Source organism: Nicotiana tomentosiformis, chromosome 6 (assembly GCF_000390325.3).
Source record: "Nicotiana tomentosiformis chromosome 6, ASM39032v3, whole genome shotgun sequence".
In the NCBI taxonomy this organism is placed as follows: domain Eukaryota; kingdom Viridiplantae; phylum Streptophyta; class Magnoliopsida; order Solanales; family Solanaceae; genus Nicotiana; species Nicotiana tomentosiformis.
The window spans coordinates 74,064,161-74,080,808 of record NC_090817.1 but is presented as its reverse complement, the minus strand read 5'-3'; positions in this window follow the sequence as shown (position 1 = coordinate 74,080,808).

Below are 16,648 nucleotides of genomic sequence, written 5' to 3'. Positions count from 1 at the left end.
TGAAATTATTATTAAAAAAAAATACAACAGAGATATTAATACGGCTGATAAGAAGCAACAATAGTAAAATCATGTCCAAATAGAAAGTATTCTGACAGTAACTTAGTAATTAATATTGAATGTATGAGATAATATCTAATGGGTAGGGTTGAACTTATTACTATTGGCATATGGATAATGGACTAAATATAAAGTATAAAAATTTTGGATTTTCGGATATCACAAAATCTGAATTATCAAATCCAATATCCAATCCGAAATTCAAAAAAATTTAAAATTAAATCCAAAATCTAATCTGCGTTCAAATCCTAGTTTGGCCGAGTGGTCTAAGGCGCCAGATTTTGTAACGGCACGATCAGTCATTTTGAGTATTTTAGCCTTGATCCCCTAATTTATGCTCCCTCTATATTATATTGTGCTTACGTGACTTATCGGGGTGCTTGGTGTCAGGTTCGGGAGAGTTTCGGAGTGATATGGGACACATAGTCCCTAAGTTAGAAGTTTAAGTCGTAGGAGTTGACCATAGTTTGATTTGTGTGAAGATGACTCTAGAATGGAGTTTTGACGGCTCCAATAGATCCTTGAGGAAATTTTGGTCTTAGGAGCGTGTCCGGATATTGGTTTGGAGATCTGTAGTTTATTTCGGCATAATTAGCAAAAATTGAAAAGTTGAAAGATTTTGGAAGGTTTGACCGGGAGTGGACTTTTGATATCGGGGTCGGATCCCGATTCCGGAAGTTAGAATAGGTATGTGATGTTAATTATGACTAGTGTGCAAAATTTAGTGTCAATCGGAGTTGTTTTGGTATGAATCGGTGTTGGTTTCGGAATTTGAAAGTTCACAGTTCATAGGCTTGAATTTGGGTTGCGATTAATAAAATTTGTGTTGTTTGATGTGATTTGTGGCCTCAAGTAGGTCCATTATGTATTTTGGAACTTGTTGGTACATTCGGACGGGGTCCCGGGGGGCCCGAGTGTGATTCGGATCGATGCCGGATCATTTTTGGACTTGTACAATTTCTTAAAACTTCCAGCTTCTAGTGTCATCGCACCTGCGGAGGAAATGACCGCATGTGCGGACTCGCGTGTGCATGTGGGGGAGCGCAGAAGCGGAGAAGGCAACCCAAGTCTGGCTCGCAGGTGCGGAAAAGGTTTCGCAGAAGCGGCTTCGCTTCTACGATGGAGAAGTTCGCGGTTGCGTCCATAAGCGCAGGTGCGACGCGTGAGCCGCAGGTGCGCATGCGCGGGTGCGTGCCCTTTTCCGCAGAAGCGGATTCTCTGGACTCAAGTGAAGTACGCACCTGCGATGGTTTTTTCGCAGGTGCAGAGCCGCAGATGCGGCAGTGTGGTCGCAGGTGCAGCGTAACTGGGCAGAAAAGGGGATTTTTCAAGGGTTTTGCTTCATTTTCATTTTGGGATTTTCAGAGCTCGGTTTGTGGCAAAAGTTTTAGGGATTTTTAGAGGAATTGTTGGGTTAATTATTGTTGACTCGTTTTTGATTAATTCCCATCAATCTACTGTTAATTACATCTTTTAATTAGTGTTTTGGAGTTAAAATTTGGGGGAAATGGTAGAAACTCCTTAGGCTAAACTTTTGGGTTTTGAAAGGGGAAATGAGGTCGGATTTGAATAATTCTTTTATGGTTGGACTCGATATCGAATGGGTGTTCGGATTTTATAATTTTGGTCAGGTTCCGAAACGCGGGCTCGAGTCAACTTTTTGGGGCGATTTTTCAATTCTTTGCTAAGATCATAATTTCATTATTTAAATTAGTTTCCTATAGTTATATTTATAGTATGAAATTATTTTGGCTAGATTCGAGTCGTTCGGTTCGGAAAATTGAGGGAAAGGCCTTCTAATTGATTGATTTGGCGTGGTTTGAGGTAAGTGACTTGCCTAACCTCGTGGTGGGGAGGGGGGGGGTTTCCCCTTAGGATTTGGTATTGTTGTGCCAATTGTGATATGTGGAGGCCGTGTACGCAAGGTGACGAGTGCGTACATGAGCTAAATATTGAGATTTTGGTTTTAGCTACGTAGTTTCTTTTTCATGCGTTAATTGAGTTACTTTAGCATGTTATAACCACCATGTTTAGTCTAATTTTACATATCTACTTGTCTTATCTCTTGTTTGCAACTTGTACTACATGTTTTAGTTGAATTACTTGCTTTCTTAATTCCGTATTCATTACTTAACTGTGGGATTCTTTATTTGAAATTCGCTATCCTTGAAATATCTTGTTGTTGAGTCTGGTGTTGAGTTGCAAAGGTTGTGGTTTCTATTGAGGCAAAGTGTAAGTTGTGAAATATCATTGTATTGAGTTGTTATGTTTTTGGCATTCGTGTTATTGTTGAGATGATTGTTTGGTTGGTTGCATGATATTTCTATCTTGTTGTTGTTACTATTTGTTCGAGGTTTCTGCAGTGTCGTTGTTACTATTGATACGCATGCGGTGGTATAGGGTCTGGGTGTTGAAACGCATGTGGTGAGATAAGGTGGGCTTGATACGCGTGGCTAGTAGGGAAACTACTAGAAGCCATGCAGTGTGATAAGGTGGGATAAAACGCGAGGTGCTATTTTGGAAAAATAATTTTCAAAACTAAATGTAAAGGCCCCACAGTGGTATAAGGAAAGACTGTGAGTTACTTTTATGATTTGGGACTACGAGGCGGTACCTCGGTAGGGGCCCATGTTGATCTTTCTCTAGTTGTTGTATTTGCTTTGGTTGTTGTTTCCTTAACATGTAAAATCCTTGTTTTCCTTTCGTGTTGTATTAACTGCTTTGATTCCGTGTTGTTAACTTTCCGTAGATTCTTTATTGTTTCACTTCCTTTGTCATTATCATTATATCATTATGTCTTATGTCTTATTTTCTTATTATCTCCAGTAGGGCCTTAACCTGACCTCATCACTACTCTACCGAGGTTAGGCGTGGCACTTACTAGGCACTATTGTGGTGTACTCATACTATGCTTCTGCACATATTTTGTGCGGATCCAGGTACATCTTATCAGTCCCGGTACTAGCGTGCTGAGCTTGTTTTTGGAGACTTCAAGGTACACTTGCCCACGTCCACAGGCCTCGGAGTCCCCTTATATCTTCTTCTTCCTTATTTTATTTTATTTTTTATAGATAGTGATGTATAGGATTGTTCATCACTGTACTTAGAGCTTGTGACTTATATCTCACCAGGTTTTGGGAGGTGAATGTATTGAGTTTACAGATTTTATTGGAGTTTTGAAATTCTAAGCTTTTATTTAATATTTTCGCATGTTGTTAGGCTTACCTAGTCTTAGAGACTAGGTGTCGTCACGATATCCTACGGAGGGAAATTGGCGTCGTGACAAGTTGGTATCAGAGCTCTAGGTTCATAGGTGTTATGAGTCATAAGCAGGTTTAGTAGAGTCTCGCGGATCGGTACAGAGACGTCTGTACTTATCTTCGGGAGGCTATAGAACTGTTAGGAAAAATCTTCACTTCTTTGATTCCTTATCGTGCGAAGTTGTTGACTTCGGAATTCTAAATTTTTGTCTTTCTATTCTCTCACAGATGGTGAGGACATGTACAGCTGGATCAGATGACCAAGCACCCGCGCCCCTGCTAGAGCCGCGAGAGGCTGGGGTCGGGGTAGAGGCCGAGGACGTACACATGGTGCAGCCAGAGCACTGCACGAGCTGCTATAGAGGAGCCACTAGTAGGTCCAGTTGGAGAGCAGGCACCTGAGACGCCTGTTACTGCACCAACACTCCGGGAGACTCTCGCCCAATTTTTGAGCATGTTCGGCACCTTAGCTCAAGCAGGGTTGATCCCACTTGCTCCTGCCACATCTCAGGTCGGGGGAGGAGCACAGAATCCCATCGCCCGTACCCCAAAGCAGCGGGTCCAGGTTGACCAGGTCCCAGAGGTCATACCAGTGCAGCCGCCAGCCGGTCTCCCCAGTTCAGCCCGAGTTTAGGGCAGTAATTTCTGAGGGGGAGCAGCTCAGGCTCGAGAGGTACAAGAAATACCACCCTCATACTTTCAGCATCTTTACTTCAGAAGATGCCTAGGGTTTTCTTGAGGAGTGCCATTGTATCCTCTATACTATGGGTATTGTGGAGTCTAGTGGGGTTGCTTTCACTATGTTCCAGCTTAAGGGAGCGACTTATCAGTGTTGGCGAGCATATGAGTTGGGTAGTCCGGTCGAGGCAGCTTCACTCACTTGGACTCAGTTCTCGGATATGTTCTTGAGGGAGTTTGTTCCCAGAGTCTCAGAGATGCATGACGCGCAGAGTTTGAGCAGTTGCGCCAGGGTTCTATGACCGTGTCGGAGTATGTGATCCGGTTCAGTGATTTGTTTAGGCATACACCAGCCTTGGTTGCTACTGTTAGAGAGCGAGTCCGTCGATTTATCAAGGGGCTCAACCCCGGTATCAGATTTAGCATGGCCTGAGAGTTGGATATGGACATCGCATACCAGCAGGTAGTGGGGATCGCTAGGATATTGGAGGGTATGTGGACTTGAGATAGAGAGGAGATCGAGGACAAGAGGCCTCGAGATTCTGGCACATATAATGGTACTCGTGCCCCAATTGCAGCTCGTCATGGTAGGGGCTATGCGAGTCGCCCTGTTCATTTAGCACTTCTAGCCTCCAGCGGTATTCCGGCCACTCCTAGGCCTTAGGCTCCTTATTATACACCATCATTGTCTAGTGTACCTCCTGCACCGGGTGCTATCAGCGGTCAGTCCAACCGATCAGGCCCGAGCCAGCCACAACAGCCACGTCCTCCGAGAGCTTGTTTTGAGTGTGGTGACACTCGTCATATGGTGAGGGATTGCCCCAGACTTAGGAGGGGTACACCTCCACTGACTACTCAGGCTCCGTGTATTCCACTGGGTCCTCAGGCTTCTCAGTCTATGGTCGTCGCACCAGTTGCCACTCCACCTGCACAACTAGCTAGAGGTGGAGGTCGAGCAGGTAGAGGTCGCCCTAGAGGGGGAGGCCATGCCAGATATTATGTTCTTCCTTCTAGGACGGAGGCAGTTGCATCTGACTCAGTCATCACAGGTATTGTTCCAGTCTGTCATAGATATGCATCAGTCTTATTTGATCCAGGCTTCACTTATTCCTATGTATCGTCTTATTTTGCTCCATATTTGGGTGTATCCCGTGATTCTTTGAGTTCTCCTATCTATGTGTCCACACCTGTGGGAGATTCTATTATTGTTGACCGTGTGTATCGGTCGCGGTTAGTTGTTCTTGGTGGTTTTGAGACCATAGTCGATCTATTATTGCTCAGTATAGTAGATTTTGATATTATTTTGGGCATGGACTGGTTGTCGGCCTATCATGCTATTCTCAATTATCACGGATAGAGTGGAGAGGTGCTTTAGATTATGTTCCTATCAGGGTTATCTCATTTCTAAGGGCTCAGTGTATGGTTGAGAAGGGTGTAATGCTTATATAGCTTTCGTGAGGGATGTCTGTAAGGACTCAACCGATCGTTTTGCCTTTTAGAACCCCGTTCCCCTAAATAAAACTCCTCGTATGTGCTTTTACTAATTTATGACTTACGAGGATGGTTAGTTCAGGATTTGGAAGGGTTCGGGTTGAAATCAGAACACTTGGTTCCTTAGTTTGGCTTTAAAAGGCCAAGTTTGACTTCGGTCAATATTTATTTCTACCCCAGAATCGAGATTTGACGGTTCCAATAGGTTTGTATGATGATTATGGACTTGGGCGTATGTTCGAATCGGGTTTTGGACAACCCAGGAGTGTTTTGACGCTTAATAGTGAAAATTAACTATTTAAAGATTTAAGATTCTTTAAATTTGGTTTGGAGTAAGTTTTGGAGTAATTGAGATCGGTTTGGAATTCTGAGCCTAGGAATAGCTCTGTATGGTGATTTAAGACTTGCACGCAAATTTTGGTGTCATTCCGAGTAATATAAGTATATTTCGGCACATTCGGAGTAAGTTTGAAGAATTTGAAAATTCTAAGTTGAATCAATTTGGTTTGAGGTAGGATTCTTAGTTTTGATGTTATTTTACACGTTTCGAGGGTTTGAGAGAGTCCGTTTTATGATTTCAAACTTGTTGATATGTTCGGGCGGGGCCCCGGGGGCCTCGGGTGTTAACCGGACGAGGCTCAGACCAATTTTGAAATTTGGAGCAGTAGTTGAAGCTTCCAAATTCTACTGTAATCGCACCTGCGCTTGGCCAGCCGCAGGTGCGAGCTCGCAGAAGCGGACTAGCCAAAGACGCCTAGGGATCGCATATGCGAGATTTTTGGTGCACATGCGAGCGCGCAGGTGCGATGCAAGAGGGAGCAGAAGCGGCTAGGGCCGCAGGTGAGGACGAATAGCCTCAGAAGCGGACGCGTAGGAGCTATCCTTAGGCCGCAGATGCAGAGCTTGGCCAAGTGGGGGAAACTCGCACCTGCGAGGATTTTTTTGCAGGTGCGGAGCCCCAGGTGCGTCTAGCCTTCCTCAGGTGCAAAAATATTATTGGGCAGAATGTTTTAAAGCGAACGAGGCTCAGCCATTTTAGCCCATATTTCCTCCATTCTTGGGCGATTTTGGAGATTTTTGAGAAGGGATTTCAACTAGCAACATGAAGGTAAGTTAATTCTACCGACTTTGAGTTAAATACATAGATTATGGGTAGATTATAACCTGTAAATCGTGAAAATCAAAGGTTTAGATGAAAAACTTAGGTTTTGATAAAAATGAGATTTTAACCACGAAAATTATTATGGAATTGGATGGAAATTATATATTTGAGTTCTTGAGATTATGGGTAATGTTTTCCTCCAAAAATTTCCAGAATCCGGGTACGTGGTCCCGGGATGAATTTTTGAAATTTTACCATTTCGGGTCGGGTAATTAATTTAATAGTCTAATTTTGAATTATTGAGCATGTATTTATTATTTTGTATAATATTTGGATTGTTTCGAATTTTTCGGCATCGAATTGAGACTTTAACGCGATGTTGTGATCGAGAAGTGGACTTTGAGACAAGGTAAGTCTCTTGTCTAACCTTGTAAGAGGGAATTTACCCCATAGGTGATTTAAATTAATAATTATTGCTAATTGTAGGAGCTACGTACGCACAAGGTGACGCGAGTCCGTGCGTAGCTACTAATTATGCTATGTCCGGGTAGTTTAGGACTCAAATCATGAATTATTTGTAATAATTGCATCCTTTATTAATTAATGTACTGGAATTATATTTGAAATTGTTAGAGAAAAATAGTAAGAGACTGAAATTTCACATACTTGAATTTTTGTGCAAATTACTTGACTGTTAATAGAAATTGTTCATCCTTATGTGTTAACCTTATAATATCTTCTCATTTTCGGAGGTTCATAAGAAAATGTCCTCCTTTCTTGTGGAGCGGGCCGAACGCCTAGGTAGTATAGATGCATCTACAGATCGTGTCGCACGTCCCTTAGCAGTGTACACGACACTCTGGACCAGGCCGAACGACCTCGGCAAAAATCGTGCCTAAAAATAATAATTACACGATACCTTGGCATTTTATTGCAGCTTGTGAAGCTAATTGATAAATTTGAAATTATTGAAATTGAAAGAATTAATTATTTCTGCTTGTTAAGGAAATTATTGTTGTTCACATAAATCATGTTTATTTAAATATTTCTACTTTAATATTATTGACCCATATTGAGTGTCAAGGTCGACCTTTCATCACTACTTCTTCGAGATTAGGCTTGATATTTAATGGGTACACATTGTTTATGTACTCATGCTACTTTTTGTGCAAGATCTGAGACGGGTGCAGTAGGTGGTTCTATCGGCATGTACCCACGTTATCCCGAGACTTAGTGGTGATCTGCTTCTCCTGGCCGTTCCGCAACACCCAATGTCTCCCTTTGTATTTGTTTCCTATCTATTTGTGTTCAGACAATATTTTGGATTTCTTTTGTATAATCTACTAGGGGCTCATATACTTGTGACACCAGGTCTTGGCACACATGCTGGTAGAATTTGTTGATTTAATTATTTATTTTTTTGACTTTTAATTTAACCAGAACCTTTTTATTTTTCTTAAATTTTGCAAGTAAGAAGAGCTTAATTACTCGAAAAAATTATTGAAAGAATAATTTTATGTTTAATTCACTAGTTGGCTGACCTAACTGTGACGTTGGGCGCCATCACGACCTATAGGTGAAATTGGGTCGTGACAACATGGTATTAGAGCACTAGGTTCACGTAGGTCTCACAAGTTATGAGAATGCCTAATAGAGTCTTACAGATCAGTATGGAGACGTCTGCACTTATCTTCGAGAGGCTATAGGGTGTTAGGAAACTACCTTACTTCATCTTCTATTGTGCAATTGATGTAGTACTAAGTATCTTTCTCTTATTCTCTCACAGATGGTGAAAACGCGCTCTAATGAGGTTTCAGACCAGGAAAGAGCTACTCCCCCAGTTGTTAGAGGCCGAGGTAGAGGCCGAAGGAGGGCTCCAGCCCGTGATAGGGGACGAGGACGTCCCGGAGTTGTTCCAATTATGCCACCTGTGGCTATAGTAAAGGATCCTATCATTGAAGAGCAGGGCGAGGTGCCCACAACAGAGCCAGCTCCGGTGGATTTCACCTCCGCACCAGGATTTCAGGAGGTTATGGGCCGTATGATGCGGTTCATGGAAACTATGACTCATGCCGGTTTATTTCCAGCAAACCCAGCCACGTATCAGGCGGGAGGGGGAGCACAGACCCCTACCGCACAGGCTCATGGGCAGGCAACTGCTGTATATTAGACCCAGGGTGCACTACCCGTGGGTGGAGCCCAACAAATGGCAGCAGCTACACCTGATCCCAGACCAGCTGTAGCCGCCGAGCCGCAGAAGCTATTAGACAGATGGACTAGGCTACATCCTCCTGTCTTTGGAGGTAGCGACATAAGGATCCCCGAGACTTCATTGATTGATGCAGGGACAAACTGCACAACATGATGATATTGGAGTCTCATGGGGTAGACTTTTCTACTTTTCAGCTGGAGGGCAAGGCCCGTAGGTGGTGGAAGTCCTATCTTCTTGGCAGACCAGCAGATTCTCCTCCCATGACTTGGGACAGGTTCACCCGTATTTTCCTGGATAGGTATATTCCACCCTCCTAGAAGGAAGAGTTACGGTTTTAGTTTGAGCAGCTCCAGCATGGTTAGATGTCAGTGATCGATTATGAGGCGAGGTTCTCTGAGTTGTCTCACCATGCACTTATGATACTCCCTACTGATGCAGAGATAGTACAGAGGTTTGCTGCGGGTTTGCATACTGGCATTCAGGCCATTATGGCCCGAGAGGTTGAGATGGGGACTTCTTATGAGTTGGTCGTGGAGATAGCCCGGAGGATTGAGGGTGTACGTCAGCGTAGCTGAGATCAAGTTATGAGAGATAAGCAGTTTAGATATTCTGGAGAGTTCAGAGGTGTCCCGTCTAGGGATAGAGGTCAGTTTGTGAGAGGGCAGTCCAGCAGGCCCCCATATCCAGCACCACTGCCTCCTCGGGTTGCTCCAATGCGACCTTATTGCAGTGCTATGCAGAGAGTTCTTACCGCCCACCGGCTATTCAAGGTTTTTGCAGTGGGTTTTCAGGTCACCAGGGCCAGACTTCGGGTCAGCAGCCCATCACACTGAGAGATTGTTTCGAGTGCAGGGATTTCAGCCATATGCGGAGATTCTCCCCAGGCTTCGGGGTACACCAGTGCAACAGGGTCAGTAGCCCATGATTACCGCATCAATTGCTCCACCAGCCGTCCGGCCGCCCAGAGGTGGAGGGTAGGTGGGTAGAGGTCGTCCTAGAGATGGAGGCCAGCTAGGTAGAGGCCAGCCAGTTGGCGCTCCAGCTTGGTTCTATGCTTTTCCGACCAGACCAGATGCAGAGGCCTCAGATGCCGTGATCACATGTATTATTTCTGTCTGCGGCAGAGATGCCTCTGTATTATTTGATCCAGGGTCTACATATTCCTATATGTCATTTCTATTTGCTCATTTCCTGGGTGTTTCTCGTGGGTCTTTGGGTACTCATATTTATGTGTCCACTCCTGTGGGCGATTCTGTTATGGTAGACCAGATCTACCAGTCCTGCATTGTCATATTCTAAGGTTATGAAACTAGAGCAGATCTTCTACTGCTTGAGATGACCGACTTTGAGATCATACTGGGCCTGTACTGGTTATCTCCATATCATGTCATCCTAGATTGCCATGCCAAGACTGTTACCTTGGCGATTCCAGCATTACCTAGATTTGAATGGAAGGGTTCGTCTGTTAGTGCATCTAATCAGGTTATTTCTTTTCTGAAGCCTCGACACATGGTCGAGAAGGGTTGTTTGGCTTATCTAGCCTATGTTCGGGATACTACCGCAGAGACTCCGGCGATTGATTCAGTGCCTGAAGTCCGAGAGTTCTCCGATGTATTTCCTTTAGATCTTCCAGGCATGCCACCATATCGTAATATTGATTTCTGTATTGACTTGGCTCCAAATACCAAACCTATATCTATCCCACCGTATAGCATGGCTCCAAAAGAATTGAAGGAGTTGAAAGAACAACTTGAGGAGTTGCTAGCCAAAGGATTCGTCAGATCGAGTGTATCGCCTTGGGGTGCACCGATGTTATTTGTGAAGAAGAACGATGGGACTATGCGGATGTGTCTCGATTATCGCCAATTGAACAAAGTTACTATTAAGAACAAGTACTCGTTGTCGCGTATTGATGATCTGTTTGATCAGTTGCAGGGTGCTAGAGTGTTCTCTAAGATCGACTTGAGATCGGGGTACCATCAGTTGAATATTCGAGATTCAGATGTTCCGAAGACTGCATTCCGGACTAGATATGGTCATTATGAGTTTCTGGTGATGTTATTCGGTTTGACTAACACCCCTACGGCGTTTATGGACTTGATGAACAAGGTGTTCGGGCCATATATTGATTTCTTTGTCATTGTCTTCATTGATGACATTTTGATCTACTCGCGCAGTAAGGAGGAGCACGAGCAGCATATGAGAGTGGTGCTTCAGACCTTACGAGAAAAAAAGCTATATGCTAAGTTATCCAAATGTGAGTTTTGGCTAAATTCTGTAGCATTTTTTGGGCATATTGTATCAGGCGAGGGTATTAAAGTTAATCCCAAAAAGATCGAGACAGTTCAGAATTGGCATCGTCCCACTTTGGCGACTGAGATGGGGAGTTTCCTAGGTTTAGCAGGTTATTATCGTTGGTTTGTGGAGGGTTTTTCATCTATTGCCGCGCCTTTGACTAAGTTAACCTAGAAGGGTGCTCCGTTCCTATGGTCCGATGATTGTGAGGTGAGCTTTCAGAAGCTCAAGACAGCATTGACTACAACACTAGTGTTAGTGTTGCCTTCCGGTTCGGTGATGTATACAGTGTATTGTGACGCTTCACGCGTTGGTTTGGGTTGTATATTTATGCAGGAGGGGCGAGTTATTGCATATGATTCAGGTCAGTTGAAGCCCCACGAGAAGAATTACCTTGTACATGATTTGGAGTTAGCTGTGATTGTTCACACTCTTAAGATTTGGAGGAATTATCTTTATGGGGCATCTTGTGAGGTTTACACTGATCATTACAGTTTGCAACATTTATTCAAGCAGAGGGATCTAAACTTGAGACAACGCAAATGGCTTGAGTTACTAAAAGATTATGATATTATTATCCTGTATCATCCGGGCAAAGCAATTGTAGTTGCAGACGCCTTAAGTAGAAAGGCGGAGAGTATGGGTAGTTTGGCTTTTATTTCAGCAGAGGAGAGGCCATTAGCTTTGTATATTCAATCCTTGGCAAACAGACTTGTGAGTTGGATATTTCAGAGCCTAGTCGAGTTCTTGCATGTGTTGTTGCCCAGTCTTCACTATATGAGTGGATTAAGGCTCGCCAGTTTGATAACCCGCACTTATTGGTTCTTCGAGAAACGATACTACGAGGTGGTGCCAAGGAGGTTACTATCAACGAAGATGGTGTTCTATGACTCCAGGGTCGTCTATGTGTTTCTAATGTAGATGGGCTAAGGGAAAAGATCCTAGAGGAGGCACACAGTTCTAGGTAGTTTATTCATCCGGGTGCCACGAAAATGTATCGTAACCTGAGATATCATTATTGGTGGCTGCGAATGAAGAAGGACATAGTTGAGTATGTCGCTTGGTCCCTAAATTTCTAGCAAGTTAAGTATGAGCACCAGAGGCCAGGTGGCCTACTTCAGCAGGTGACTATACCAGAGTGGAAATGGGAACGCATTACTATGGACTTTGTGGTTGGGTTGCCGCGAACCTTGCGAAAGTTTGATGCAGTTTGGGTCATTGTCGACAGGTTGACCAAGTCGGCACACTTCATTCCGGTTGTGACTACATATACTTCAGAAAGGTTGGCCCAGATTTATATTCAGGAGATAGTTCGGTTGCACAGTGTGCCAATTTCCATCTTATCATATAGAGGCTCTCAGTTTACTTCATATTTCTGGAGAGCACTACAAAGTGAATTGGGGACCCGTGTAGAGCTCAACACAGCTTTTCATCCGCAGACCGACAGACAGTCAGAGCGGACAATTTAGATTTTAGAGGATATGCTTAGGGAATGTATGATTGACTTTGGAGGTCAGTGGGATCATTTCTTGCCTTTGGCTGAGTTTGCTTATAACAATAGTTACCAATCCAGCATCGAGATGGCCCCCTTTGAGGCTTTATATGGTCGGCGATGTCGCTCGACCATCGGATGGTTTGAGATCGGTGAGTCTAAGTTATATGGTACTGATTTGGTGAAAGATGCCTTGAAAATGTAAAGTTAATTCAGGAGCGACTTCGTACAACACAGTCCAGACAGAAGAGTTACGCGGATCAAAAAATGTGTGATTTATCCTTTTTGGTGGGTGAAAAAGTTCTCTTGAAGGTTTCGCCGTTGAAGGGAATCGTGAGATTTGGAAAAAAGGGGAAGTTGAGCCCAATGTTTATAGGCCCATTTGAGGTGTTGAGAAGAGTTGGGGAGGTTGCTTACGAGCTTGCTTTGCCTCCCAGTTTATCGGGAGTTCATCCGATTTTCCATATATCTATGCTCCGGAAGTATCATGCCGACCTGTCACATGTGTTAGACTTCAGTACAGTTCAACTAGATAAAAGCTTGGGTTATGACGAGGAGCCAATTGCCATTGTTGATAGACAAGTTTGCCAGTTGAGGTCCAAGAAGATTTCTGCGGTAAAAGTCCAATGGAGGGGCCAACCAGTCAAGGAAGTGACTTGGGAGGCCGAGGAAGACATGCGGAGCAGATATCCACACTTATTCAGCACTACAGGTATAATTCTAAACCCGTTCGAGGACGAACGTTTGTTTAAGAGATGGAGAATGTCACGACCCAACCGATCATTTTGCCTTTTAGAACACCGTTCCCCTAAATAAAACTCCCAGTATGTGTTTTTACTAATTTATGACTTGCGGGGATGTTTAGTTCGGGATTTGGAAGGGTTCGGGTTGAAATCGGAACACTTGGTTCCTTAGTTTGGCTTTAAAAGGCCAAGTTTGACTATGGTCAATGTTTTTAGAAAATGACCCCGGAATCGGGATTTGACGGTTCCAATAGGTTCGTATGATGATTTTGAACTTGGGCGTATATTCGAATCGAGTTTTGGATAACTCGGGAGCGTTTCGGTGCTTAATAGTGAAAATCAACTATTTAAAGGTTTAAGGTTCTTTAAATTTGGTTTGGAGTAGGTTTTAGAGTATTTGAGGTCCATTTGGAATTCCGAGCCTGGGAATAGCTCTGTATGGTGATTTAAGACTTGCAGGCAAAATTTGGTTTCATTCCAAGTAGTATAAGTATAATTCGACGCGTTCGGAGTAAGTTTGAAGTTTTTGAAAATTCTAAGTTGAATCAATTTGGTTTGAGGTAGGATTCTTAGTTTTGATGTTATTTTACACGTTCCGATGGTTCGATAGAGTCCGTTTTATGATTTCAAACTTGTTGCTATGTTCGGGCGGGGCTCCGGGGGCCTCGGGTGTTAACGGACGAGGCTCAGAGCAGTTTTGGAATTTGGAGCAGTAACTGAAGCTTTCAGCTTCTACTACAATCGCACTTGTGCTTGGCCAGTTGCAGGTGCGAGCTCGCAGAAGTGAGCCACGAGCTGCAAAAACGGACCATCCAGAGACGCCAAGGGATCGCAGATGCTAGATTTTTGGCGCACCTGCGAGCGCGTAGGTGCGATGCAAGAGGGCGCAGAAGCGGCTAGGGCCGCAGGTGCGGACGAATCACCGCAGGAGCGGATGCGCAAGAGCGGTCCTTAGGTCGCAGATGCAGAGCTTGGCCAGGTGGGGGAAACTCACATCTGTGAGGATTTTTCTGCAGGTGCGGCTAGCCCTCCGCAGGTGCGAAAATGCTGCTGGGCAGAATGTTTTAAAGATAACGAGGCTCAGCCATTTTAGCCCATATTTTCTCCATTCTTGGGCAATTTTGGAACTTTTAGAGAGGGGAATTTAACTAGCAACTTGAAGGTAAGTTAATTCTACATACTTTGAGTTAAATATATATATTATGGGTAGATTATAACTTGTAAATTGTGAAAATCAAGGGTTTAGATGAAAAACCTATGTTTTGATAAAAATGAGATTTTAACCACGAAAATAGTTATGGAATTGGATGAAAATTGTATATTTGAGTTCTTGCGATTATGGATAATGTTTTCCTCCGAAAATTTCCAGAATCCGGGCACGTGGACTCGAGGTGAAATTTTAAAAGTTTACCATTTTGGGTCGGGTAATTAATTTAATAGTCGAATTTCGAATTATTGAGCATGTATTAATTATTGTGTATAACATTTGGATAGTTTTGGATTTTTTGGCATCGAATTGAGACTTTAACGCGATGTTGTGATCGGGAAGTGGACTTTGAGATAAGGTAAGTCTCTTGTCTAACCTTGTAAGAGGGAATTTATCCCATATATGATTTAAATTAATAATTGTTGCTAATTATGGGGGCTACGTACACACGAGGTGACGAGAGTCCGTGCGTAGCTACTAATTATGCTATGTCGGGGTAGTTTAGGACTCAAATCGTGAATTATTTGTAATAATTGCATCCTTTATTAATTAAAGTACTGGAATTATATTTGAAATTGTTAGAGAAAAATAGTAAAAGACCTAAATTTCACATACTTGAATTTTTGTACAAATTACTTGACTGTTAATATAAATTGTACATCCTTATGTGTTAAACTTATAATATCTTCTCATTTCTGGAGGTTCATATGAAAATGTTCTCATTTCTTGTGTAGCGGGCCGAATACCTCGGCAGTATAGATGCATCTATGGTTTGTGCCACACGTCTCTCGGCAGTGTACACGATACTCTGGACCGGGCCGAACGACCTCGACAGAAATCATGCCTAAAATTAATAATTACATGATACCTTGGCATTTTATTGCAGCTTGTGAAATTAATTGATAAATTAAAAATTATTGAAATTGAAAGAGTTAATTATTTCTGCTTGTTAAGGAAATTATTGTTGTTCACATAAATTATGTTTATTTAAATATTTCTATTTTAATATTATTGTCCCATAGTGAGTGTCAAGGTCGACCTCTCGTCACTACTTCTTCGAGATTAGGCTTGATACTTAGTGGGTACACGTTATTTTACGTACTCATGCTACGCTTGCTACACTTTTTATGCAGGATCTAAGATAGGTGCAGTAGATGGTTCTACCGGCACATACCCACGTTATCGCGAGACTTAGTAGTGAGCTACTTCTCCTGGCCGTTCCGCAACACCCAATGTCTCCCTTTGTATTTGTTTCTTGTCTATTCGTGTTCAGACAATATTTTGGATTTCTTTTGTATAATCTACTATAGGCTGATATACTTGTGACACCAGGTCTTGAAACACACTCTAGTAGAATTTGTGGATTTAATTATTTTTTTTACTTTTATTTAACCAAAACCTTTTTATTTTTCTTAAATTTTGCAAGTAAGAAGAGCTTAATTACTCGAAAAAATTATTGAAAGAATAATTTTATGTTTAATTCACTAGTTGGCTGGCCTAGCTGTGGTGTTGGGCGCCATCACGACCTATAGATAAAATTGGGTCGTGACAATGTAATTGTTGATACTCCTACCGTGGAATTATTTCCGGTAGTGAGGGAGTATCCAGATGTATTTACGGCGGATCTTCCAGGCATGACGCCCCACAAGGATGTCAATTTTGACATTGACTTTTTACCACGCACTCAGCCCATTTCCATTCCACCCTATCGTATGGGCCCAGCAGAGTTAAAAGAGTTAAAGGGGTAGTTGCAAGAGTTGCTTTATAAGGGCTTCATTCAGCCCAGTATGTTGCCTTGGGGTGCCTCAGTCTTATTTGTAAAGAAGAAGGATGGTTCTATACGTATGTGTATTGATTATCGCCAGTTGAACAAGGTTACAGTGAAGAATATGTATCCATTGCCATGGATTTATGACCTATTTGATCAGTTTTAGGGTGACAGAGTGTTCTCTAAGATTGACTTGCGTTCAGGCTATCATCAGTTGAAGATTCGGGAGCCAGATATCGCGAAGACTGCCTTCAGGACTCGGTATGGTCATTACGAATTCCTTATGATGTCTTTTGGGCTGACCAACGCCTCAACAACATTCATGCACTTGATGAACAGT